The sequence below is a fragment of the Perognathus longimembris genome, chromosome 3, assembly GCF_023159225.1.
Source record: "Perognathus longimembris pacificus isolate PPM17 chromosome 3, ASM2315922v1, whole genome shotgun sequence".
In the NCBI taxonomy this organism is placed as follows: domain Eukaryota; kingdom Metazoa; phylum Chordata; class Mammalia; order Rodentia; family Heteromyidae; genus Perognathus; species Perognathus longimembris.
This window is the reverse complement of record NC_063163.1, coordinates 45,426,027-45,437,381: the sequence shown is the minus strand read 5'-3', so window position 1 is coordinate 45,437,381 and position 11,355 is coordinate 45,426,027. Positions and strand designations below refer to the sequence as shown.

At 40.3% G+C, this 11,355-nt stretch overlaps 1 pseudogene; it reads right to left on the bottom strand.

The window, feature by feature from the left end:
- Window positions 1–3,887: 3,887 nt before the first annotated feature.
- Window positions 3,888–4,941, bottom strand: LOC125347591 (annotated as a pseudogene).
- Between the last annotated feature and the right edge of the window lie 6,414 nt (window positions 4,942–11,355).

Sequence of the window (11,355 nt, the reverse complement as noted above, 5' to 3'; positions counted from 1 at the left end):
TCCCACTCACCATTCTCTCAATGACTATGAAGTTGTTTTATTCTTGCCCTGAGAAATATTGAAGATTTTGCTTTTACTTGTGCTTTTTTTCTCATTGTGTACCCTGTTTTTCACTTCATTTCCATAGATAACTTAAAATCCTTTAAGACCTGATTTACACTCTATCTGTCTACTCTCTCCCAACTAGAAATGGGTTCTAATTTGCACAGTGAACATGTGGTGCTACTGCCTGGCATTTATCACATACAATCATCATAGGACAACTATTGTCCTAACTGCCACCAAGATCAGCTTGCTGAAGGCAGACATTATTTTCTGGATCTCTTAATATGTTGTATAGCATCTACATTTTTGGATGTTCTTTGACCCTACTCAAATTTTCATTGTCCCTACCATCATTTTACACTTGCTATCTGATTCTAACTCCTGTGTATTTTATCCTATTCAACCTGCATGAGCTTTTGCTTGTGCGTACCACCAATTCCCTTTGCCCTTTTCACAAGGGCCCTCTGTATTCTATATTATCCCAATTCCATTTCCTAGACCTGGAACACCCACTACAGTAGTTGTGGACACATATGTTTTTTAAGCACTTGGAATGCGGCTTGTCCGAACTGACATGTACTGAAAGTGAAACATGCACACTGGTTTTTGCAAACGGAGTACTGAAAGAATAAAATAACTTAAAATACTCCAGTGTTTGTAATATTTAAAGCGACATCTTGAATAAGTTGGCCTAAATAAAAGATAGTCTTTTGAAATTAATTGTACAAGTCTTTTTATCTTCAATGGGGCTACTGGGAAACTAGAAATTCCACAAGTAGCTTGTATTATATCTCTGTGGAGTAGTGCTAGTTCTAAAAAAATTCAGTAGACAATCCATTGCTGTCTTTGACAATTCATTCTCTAAGGCTGTTCCAAACTTTCTCAAACTTTACATTTGCCACCTTTGCTTACTCTCAGCTGATGACTTGACTGCGGATTGCACAGAGAGAATAACAGCCATTAGAAGTGCATGTTATTCATCTCCTAGTCTGAATTAAAAATCCCGAATCTGCCCTAGACCTTTATTCTTGCATTTCAAATACCTAAATTCCAAATACCTAAAAGGTATTTAGAATAGAAGTGTAATAAATAGCATATAGGTCAGGGAGGCAGAATATGAATTTATTTTAAATGGGGTAGCCATTGGTGAGTAGGATGGTCAAACTCAACTTGAAAGGCCTTGAAGTTAAGTAACATATTTCTGAGTGTGTCTGTGATGTAACAATTAATTATGGGGATAAGATACTCCCTGAATGTGGGTAGTACCATCCAACAGCCATTTCAATAGAAATTCCAAAATGGAATTCTTTCCTTTTCTTTATCATTTCATGCATTTTTATTGTTTTTATAAATGTGTTGTACAGAGAGGTTACAGTTATATGTCAGATAAAGAGTACATTTCTTTTTCAATAGTGTCACTCCTTCCCTTGCTCTCTCCCAGTTTTTCCCTCATGTCCCCACCCACAAGTTGATTCCCCAAACTGCTTCTACATCATCTTCCAGATCTCAAAGGACTGTGACTCTTATTTTTCTGGGCACATGGGGCAAAATGTTGTCAAATTTGTCCAACTCTTCTGTCACTCTCACCTACATGTCCTCCTCCTGATGTCTCAGCTTTCAAAATGTATGGTCAAGTCAGATCACATTTCACATTTCCCTGCCCCTGCCCAAGTCCTAGGTGCTTGGAGTAGGGTAGCAACTCTCTAAGTGGTCATGCTATCCATTACTCTCTCCTTATCATTATCCACTCTTCCCACATAGGCCACAATGGCAGAAGTCTCATCAATGACTCTTAGGCTAGAAGCTCACTGAGTTTGTGAGCTTTTTGTTGATATGGCAAATACCTTAGAAAGACAATTTAAAGAAAGTAAGATTTATTTGGGCTCAGGGCTTTAGAAGTTTTAGTCCATTGTAGGTCAGCTAGGTTATGTCTTGGCTATAGAAACTCGGGATATGGCAGTAGGGCATGGAAGAGCCAAGTTGCTCACCTCATCATTGCAAGGAAGCTTCATTAGTGGGCTTCCTCCTTCTTTCCCTTTTATTCTGTAGGGTGGCCAGGCTGTTGGATGGTACTTCCCACATTCAGGGAAGATCTTATCCCCATAATTAATTGCTACCTCACAGACACACCCAGAAATATATGTTACTTAACATCAAGGTCTTTCTCAGTCCTGCTGAGTTACAATTGAGTTTAACCATCCTACTTGCCAATGGCTACCCCCTTTAAAATAAATTCATATTCTGCCTCACTGATCTACATGCTACTTATTACACTTCTATTCTAATGTGCCACCTTCATCCCTCAAATACAAGTAGTCTTAGGGCTTTTACACTTACTCTTCCCTTTGCCTGAAAGGTTTGTCTCTCATCTTCTTTACCCAGGTCTTTGCCATAAGGCCACCTCAGTAAAAAGGCCTTCTCTAATAGCATGCCTGGATACTCTCTAATCCCATCCCTGCCTCACCATTAGTTTTTCATTGTTGTAATGGTTTGAGTTTACATAGAAGATGTAGATGTATTACATATTGTTTGTGGCCCTTCAGAACATATATCCTTAATCAAGGGAAACTCTGAATGCTACCTATGGCTAAAAAAGTGAGTGTTCCCTTAGATAGGTGACAGATGTAATTACCTGAAGGCTATTGTGGGGTAAAACTATTTGGGATTACTTGGGCAGGACAATAAATGCTACCACAAATGTCCTCATAAGAATGAGGTAAAGGAGACAGCCCAGGTGGAAGAGGAAGAAGTACTGTGCTTGTGGAAGGACAGCTTAGACAGTTGGGCCCACAAGTCAAGGAATGCTGGCAGTTCTTAGAAGATGGAAGAAAGAGTCTTCAGAAGGAATGCTACACTGAGGACATCTTAACTTTGGACTTCTGGCCCAGAATGGTAAGATAATCCATTTCTGGTTTTTGTTTTGTTTTGTTTTAATCAGTCATGGGCTTTGAACTCAGTACCTGGGTGCTGTCCCTGAGCTCTTTTGTGCTCAAGGCTAGTTCTCTACCGCTTTGAGTCACTTCTGGTTTTATGGTGGTTATTTGGAGATAAGAATCTCACGGGGACTTTTCAACCTGGCTGGCTTTGAATTATAATCCTCAGATCTCAGCCTCCTGAGTAGCTAGGATTACAAATGTGAGCCACTGGTACCTGGCCATTTCTGTTGTTTTAAGCCATCCAGTTCATGGTAATTTGTTACAGCAGCCACATGGAATGATTATACCCAGGGTCTTCCTTACTAGAGGTAATTACCAGTTCCCAGTAAAGCAGTAATAATGCTTGGCATAGAGTAGCAGCTCAGTAGATATGTGAAGAATGAAAATATATGTTATGTGATTAGCCCATTTTTTAAAACAAAAGATAAGGAGTGCCCTAAATTTTATGCATTCAGTGAATACTTAAACGCAAAGTAAAAGTGAAAAGGATGATCTTAAGGATTAAGTTGATGAGGCCCTTTTACTCAGGTGTTGAATTACAAACCAACAGCTATGTAGCAAGCACTTGGTAAGTGATGAATAGTCACCGTGACCTTCCTAACCTGGACCAGTGTAGGCCACTTTGAAGAATGCACCCTTCCTCTTCAACTTCCCTTTCAAGTTTTTTCTCTGTATTTCAAACCCAGCCTGTTGGTTTTTAAATGTACACCATGTTAAACAACTAATGACACTTTCATGAGGACAGGTTATGAATGTCTTTTCAAAATTCTGAAAAAAAAATACTGAATCATTTAATGGCTTTTCCATTGAATTTCCTTGGATATTTTCCTCTATAATTGGGTGAAATCTCTGAATGGGAGTCTTAATTTTTTTTTTTTTAGCATCAGTGATTTTAATTAAAAAAACAAAACTTCTGAATGAAAATAATCTCACTGGCCTCCTTCAGCAAGGCTGAACAGTTCCCAGTGGAAGGTGAAGTATTGCAATTGCTGAAGGCACCTGGTCTTCGACGCAGCTCTGCCACTCTCCATCCCAGACAAAGATGAACCTTTCCCGTCTCACTTTAGGTGGGATGTATCCACTGAGACGAGATGCCAAGCTCCGTTTTTCACGAGATTGTTTTACTTTTATTTTCTTCTTGTCAGGATCATGTACCACAGCATGCCTGGTGAGACTTTGTTTCATGGCAAACGTCTTGCCACAGCCAGAATGTTCACACACAAATGGGCCCTTCTCCTCATGGAAAGAGAGAATATGGCTCCAGAGACTGAACACAGTTGTGGAGGTCCTAACACGGCCTGCTCTTGGACACCAGCACACATCCCTTTCTGGGCCAAGGGTTTTCATGTGTTGCTTAAGGTGATCTTTGTGTTTAAATCTTCTCTGGCATACCTCACATGTTATTTCCTTCTTTATGGGTTTCTCTCACATGTTTTAGAAGTTCGGTGCCACAAAAGAACATCTCTTTTGACATATGTGGACCTTCTCATGTCGTTTTAGCCTGCTAGGCGAGGCCAAGTGCTTCCCACATCCTTCCTGAAGGCACCTGGACAGGGGGCTCATTGGTATGCTGGCACTGATGGCTTTTCAGCTGCTTGTGTTTCTTGAAGGCTTTCTCACAACCTTTGCAACTGCATACATATTGTTTTTGCTGGTTTTCGTGTTTGTGTTCAATGTGTTTCTTCAAGTCGGATTTTGTGTTGAACCTCTGCTTACAGCCACTAGCTGTACAAACAAACAACTTTCCTCCAGTGTGGATCAGAATGGGGCGACTCAGGTGGTAGTCTCTGATGGGGGCCTTGCCACAACCTTCATAGTCACAAACAAATGGCCTCTCCCCTGTGTGTTTGCACAGGTGCGCGTCTAGCTTCCAGGCCTTGTTGTAGTTCGAGCTGTAGTTCTGGATGGAGCAGATGAACCTTCCAGAGAACGCGGGATGCGGTGGGGGCGGGGCCGATGGTCAGCAGCAGGTGGCTCCAGGGCGCCCGGTATACCCCTCACCTCCAGCTCGGTGTGCGGGGATGGCCCACATGCCGCATCCTCCATCCTCGGTGGGAGCTGTCGCACTTCCGGGAGCTTGGCTTGGCGGGCTTGAGGCCCCGCCCCTTCAGGAAGTCTTTTTTTTTTTTTTTTTTTTTGGCTAGTCCTGGGCCTTGGACTCAGGGCCTGAGCACTGTCTCTGGCTTCTTCCCGCTCAAGGCTAGCACTCTGCCACTTGAGCCACAGCGCCGCTTCTGGCCGTTTTCTGTATATGTGGTGCTGGGGAATCGAACCTAGGGCCTCGTGTATCCGAGGCAAGCACTCTTGCCACTAGGCCATATCCCCAGCCCCCTTAATTTTTTTTTTTTAAGTAGTCATAGTAATGAACAGATTTCCCTGTGGCTAAAGCACATTTGCTATTAGAGTGAAATAGGACTCAGTATACTGAGGATTTTCTAAGCAGAACTGTTAGGCAAGGAACAAAGTGGTAACCACGCCCCTTCCAGGTAGCCTGATTCTACATCCTGTCTACTGAATTCCATGCATGGAGTCAAGAGCTATCTTCAAGTTTCCTTGGCCTTGTTCCATTTTCTTTGGCATCTTTAGAATCAACTTGCTTTCTCCATTTAAATATTCTGTTATTCTCCAGATTTACACAGTTTCTCCCCAATGTAGATTTCATTTCTCAATTTAGATGATGGCCTTTTGAGGGTAGGAAGCCATTCAGATACTTGTGTCAGACAGAATATTGGCCTGCAAGAATCAAGTCTCTCATGTCTTAAAATCCCCTTAAACAGTTGGCCTGCTTTTCCATTTGTATTCATGCTCTGGTGCCAGATTCTTGGGCAGTAAATCTGTCTGGGATGACTATAAATCCCCAGGATCCATGAGTTTCAAGACACATTTAATTTGGCAGAACTTTAACTAAGAAGTGTTCCGTATCATCTGGGTCTCCTCATCAGGGATCCCAGTGTTCCATCCTACAGCCAAAAAATTTACCACAGTCCTGGTTTCACTTAGCTGCACGTCAGAACCCCAGGTCTGAGCTGTTGAAGTCCTTGGTGTGTGTTACCAGTGAGCTTCGGCTTCATCTGATATGACTTGTTTAGTGCTATGCTCTGTAGCAGTGATGTTTAAGTCGGAACTACAGTTTACAATTTTCTTCTTATGGACAAATTCATTTCCTCCTTGCTTACAATTATACACCAGGAGTCACTTCCATGGGTGGCATAAAGCTTTTCTAGCACAGAAGTATCACTCAGTATTTTTTTCCTGGACTTGATGAAGACTTTGATGCATTAGGAAATGTCTGTGGAATGTAAGAATATTTTGCCAGCCTCCACCCCCACCCCCACCTCCAAATTCTCACTTACCCTAGAAATGACTTACAGAAAACAGTGTTGGCTTAAGTTGATAACAAAGGGGACTTTCTGCAAACATCATTCCCTCTATACATGTCACTGTGTACATAACAAGTATACTGTGTGTGTGCACGCCTGTACAAACATGTACATGCACTGGGCAAAGTGAAATGGGCAATAGGGAACACACAGAAAGGAAGTATAGGGAACACACAGAAAGGAAGTATAGTGAACTTGAAGCTGTCATCCCAAACATGAAGAAAACAATGGCATCACTTAGGAAATCAATGGCCTTGTAGCTCTCCAGTCTTGCTTTATAGAGTTCATCAAATAGTTGGATTGATTGTTGATATTTTCAGATGAAAAATGAGTATTCCTTGTACATGAGCCTTGTCATGCCATTTCCTAATGGTTTGGCTGCATTATGACAGTTCTTTGATAAGCAATCACATCAAACCTACAAGTTTATTTTTAGTTCTCATTGTCTCTTAATCTTCAATATTTTATATGCCCCCTCTGTCTCTGTCCCAGGGAAAGATATGCAATTCTACTGACTACCCAGAGTAATGGTCTTGGCTTTTCCTGAACCGAGATTGGATCAAGTTGTAGAAGAACACAAAGGATTCATAGAAGCAATTTCATTTTCATTAATTTTTTGTCTTCTGTTCAAAGTCCATTTCCTAAATAAAATTTTTTGTAAAACTTGTTGGTGATATTCGTATTTGGATAATTCTACAGTTGTATAATTTAAAAGAAAGGAATGACGACAATTAACATTGTCAACAAAACCAAAGTGGAAGCATTCTTCCTCAAACGGAGACATCATGAGCTATCATTCCCAAGTGTGACACTACCCTATTATTTCCACATTTTCACTTCACAGGAGACCTCTCAGAATACACTGTGAGGTGAGGTCTCTCAAGTATATACAGAGCTAGTCGTTGCTCTTACCTCTTCATATTTTGGGGGTTTAAACTGGAGTAAAATTTTACATATAATCTATCAGATGTGACTGGTATTCTTTTGCTAATTAGAAAGTTTATCATGTTGAAATTCAAAAAAAATTTACAAATTATATGTTACTTAAAACTTCATTTTTGTGTTTTCTGTTAATCTAAACATGAAAGATGGGATTTGGGGACCTCTAGTATAAAATAGAATTTATTTCAAGGTTCAAAATACAACATTTGTTATTTCATTTTGAAGTAAGTAATAATGCATTTGTGGAATTAAACATCTGCTAGAAGTACTACTATAATCAAACCTGGGAAATTTGGTATAATTTGTGTGAAATAAATATATTGTGAAAAATAAACTGAACTTATGAAAACTAATACATAATGTTTCAAGATGGCTGAGCCATAAAACATAACACTTGTTTATTTATCATATAATTCTAAGGTCTTTAGCTTTTTGACCAAGATAGCTCTATCATTTTACTTAAACGTTTCCATGATGAACACCAAATCGCAAACAAATTACAAACGTTTTTTTTTTTAGCTATTCAAAGCATAATATTCAAACCCCTGTAACTCTTCTTCTAAAAGTTTTAGGCTTTTTTTGGTAAAACTCAGATATATCTATTTAAGTGTATATTTAACACTACACAGCTCTCAAACCATAATTCTGGTATTCATTGTAGATTACTCAGAGAACAGAGGAAGAATTATTTTGTCTTTAATTCAAGTGATTTGGCTTTACAGAGGCAGCAACTCAAACCAAGGCCTACAAAGAGGTTTTTAAATTAAGATGTGTGACTCACACCTGTGAGCCTAGCTACTCAGGAGGCTGAGATCTGAGCCATTCCAAGCAGGAAAGTCTGTGAGACTCTTGTCTTCAATAAATTACAAAAAAAAGTTGGAAGCAGGACTGCTAGAGCACTAGCCTTGAGCAAAAGAAATGTAGGGACAGCGTTCAGGCCCTGAGTTCAAACCTCAGGACTGGGGGGAAAAAACTAAGCTGTGTATTTTTCCCCATAGTTCTACAACTTTTGCAACATCCATGTGAAGATTTTCAGATTTTCTTCTATTGATTTAAGTATCTATTTAATGTATCAATGTACTAAACATATATATGTACATATATATATAATCTATTACCATTATCTAGCACTATATTATTAGCCAAGTATGGCAACAAGTTATATCCCAAATCTCAATTGCAATTGACTGAAAGCCATTTCATTTTGTTTGTTAGACTTAAGTTTACACCTTTCTGCTGACATGGCTATGGTATCACTCTTTGCTGTGTGGGATGCAAGTATTCAGGGCATTGCAACAGCTTTGCCATTATGCTTACTTATGAAAAAAAAAAACCTATCGATCTTGTTACAGACTTTCTTGCCTTTATGTCTACAATACAGACCAAAATTTCTTTAAAAATACCCACTGTATATGTGTCCCTAGTGGATTTTATAGTGTTGGCCCAGAGTAAGCAGATGTGAGGACTAGAAGTACATTTATCGAGTCCCATCATTTCCTGAGGTCTTGAAAGGAGTCTTTGGGAGAAGACAGGCCTAGTAAAGTCCACAGAGGTACCCCGGGTCTGTGCTCAGGCTCCTCTCATAGTTTCCCTAGTTCCTCCTTCTCTGCACCATCAGACCAACTCAAGTTTACTATATAAACTGATTTTCAAGTAGCATTTGTAAAAAGAGTTCTGTTCCTGAAGAAAAGGGAAGAAAATAAGAACTGTCAAAAAATGCATAAAATCAAAACAGAAATATCAATATTCACTCATTGCCTTTCATCTTACAGATTTTTCAAATGTGAAGTTGGAGACAGGCTCCTTTTCCTTAACTCCCTATCCAACCTTCCCTCTTTGAAATCCTACAAGAAAGCACACGGATTTTGCTGTAGCTCATCTTTCCATGATTAGCACAGCACCCCTGGGCCACGCAGCCAGGGTTGGAAGCAACTCATGCTGGGAAGTAGCACTGATGTGAGTGCTATACCCATGTCCTGGACCTGTATTTCCCCAGGGCTAAACCACTTCAAGCCCTTGCCAGGACGGTTTTACAGGTGAGTACATTTCTTTCTGAGAAATGCAAGCCATCAAAATCCTTTAGGAACAGAAAGTTCCAGGAAAATATAAGCATTTCTTTTAAGCAGATAAGAATGTTCTATATAAGAGAGCACTCATTCTAGTCCTTTGTCTGTGCAGACCTGAGGACTCATTTGGGGTCTATGGGGAATACATCTTCCTCATGCCTATCTTCCTCTCACCAATCTGGCTCATTCTAAACACTTTCTCTGAGTTGGTAACTTTCACTCTGCCTAAATGCTCAGTCTTTATTTGCCTCTTATGAAGGACCAAAGCAGTGAGCTACTGGGACCCTAACAAAAGTAGAGGTCTCTGTACTTCCAGCTCATACACACATAGACACACACAGAGCATTTCCACACAAACACAACATATGCACGAAACATACACACCCAAGCATACATACAGACACGCAAATGCATCTACAAGCCTACGTACCTGTGCACATGCTTTCTGGTGTGAACCATCGGATAAACTTCTGTGCCTTCACTGGCACCACAAGTTATTGTGAAATACTTGCAATCCTTCTTGTAGTAATATTACTTTTAAAAATTAATTTCTAGGGTCAAGGTCATTAAAAGAAAATCATCATTAAGCTCTTTAAAATTCCATAGGGTTTAAAGATTTAAGACTCTTGGGATATTTAATGTAAAGTTTGCCATACTTTTAAATAAGCTAAAATAATTACAGTATTTGAATTCCTCCTGAGGTTTCTCTGAAACCCTTTGCTGAGGTATGAGTGATGACAGACGACCATTGGACAGGAAACTACAAAATACCTCCTTTAAACATTGCTTGGGACCAAAAGTTGTTTTTGTCCATTGTGGGACTTGAACTCTGGGCCTGGGCACAGTCCCTGGGCTCTTCAACTCAAGGCTAGTGCTCTACCACTTGAGCCACAGTGCCACTTACAGTTTTCTGGTGGTTAATTGGAGATAAGAGTCTCTCAGAGGTTCCTGTCTAGGCTGGCTTTGAACCGCAGTCCTCAGATCTCAGCCTCCTGAGTAGCTAGGATTACAGGCATGAGCCAGCCATGCCCGGCTGCACAGGAAGTTCTCTATGGCCTTTCCCCTAAATGCCAGTGAACAAGTTATTTTCAATTTTCAAGAGTGAATGTCAGGGGCTATCGTCTCAATTCCCGAGTTGCTTTCAGTAGAAGGCTCTGTCCTTTCTGGAGATTTTTGTGCTAACTTTTCTTGTTAAATATTGGTTTCTTTTTAGAAAACAAGGGCAATATTAAGTGGTAGATATAGTTTAGTTGTGTGTGTGTGTGTGTGTGTGTGTGTGTGTGTGTGTGTGTGTGTGTGTGCTAATCCTGGGGCTTGAACTCAGGGCCTGGGCACTGTCCCCGAGCTGCTTTTGCTCAAGGCTAGTGCTCTACCATTTGAGTCATAGTGCCACTTCTGCCTTTATTCGAGTAGTTTATTGGAGATAAGAATCTTACAGACTTTCTAACCTGGGCTAGCCTTGAGCTGTGATCCTCAGATCTCAGCCTCCTGAGTAGCCAGGATTATAGATGTGAGCCACCTGTGCCCTGCACACCAAAGAGATGGGAATTCTGGGTTGTTTTTAGAACCAGTTTTCGCTCTGCATGGAATTTGACATTTAGATGCCATTGCTGGAAGCAGTGCCCAGTCTCTAGACCTGGTTGTGATGGGGAGGGGGAGGTGAGGACAGCTTCTGGAGGAAATGCACAGCATTATAGGAACTCTCCAGAAAAGTCAGGCTTTTATTCTTAAAGGGAACTTCTCTTCCAAAGAATATAGAGAAAAAGATGATGGATCTATCTGTCTGGCTTTCTCCCTTTCCCCCAACCATCCACACAAGTCTAGAAGGAACACAGTTAAGTTACTCTTGAAATGTGAAATAAAACAATATGACTTAAAAAAAAGACAACTGCAGTGACATTGATCAAGATGCGTTGTACTCATTAACTAACATGTTCAATTGAAATGCCTTTGTACAACTAAAGATAATAAAAAAAACCCAGAAAA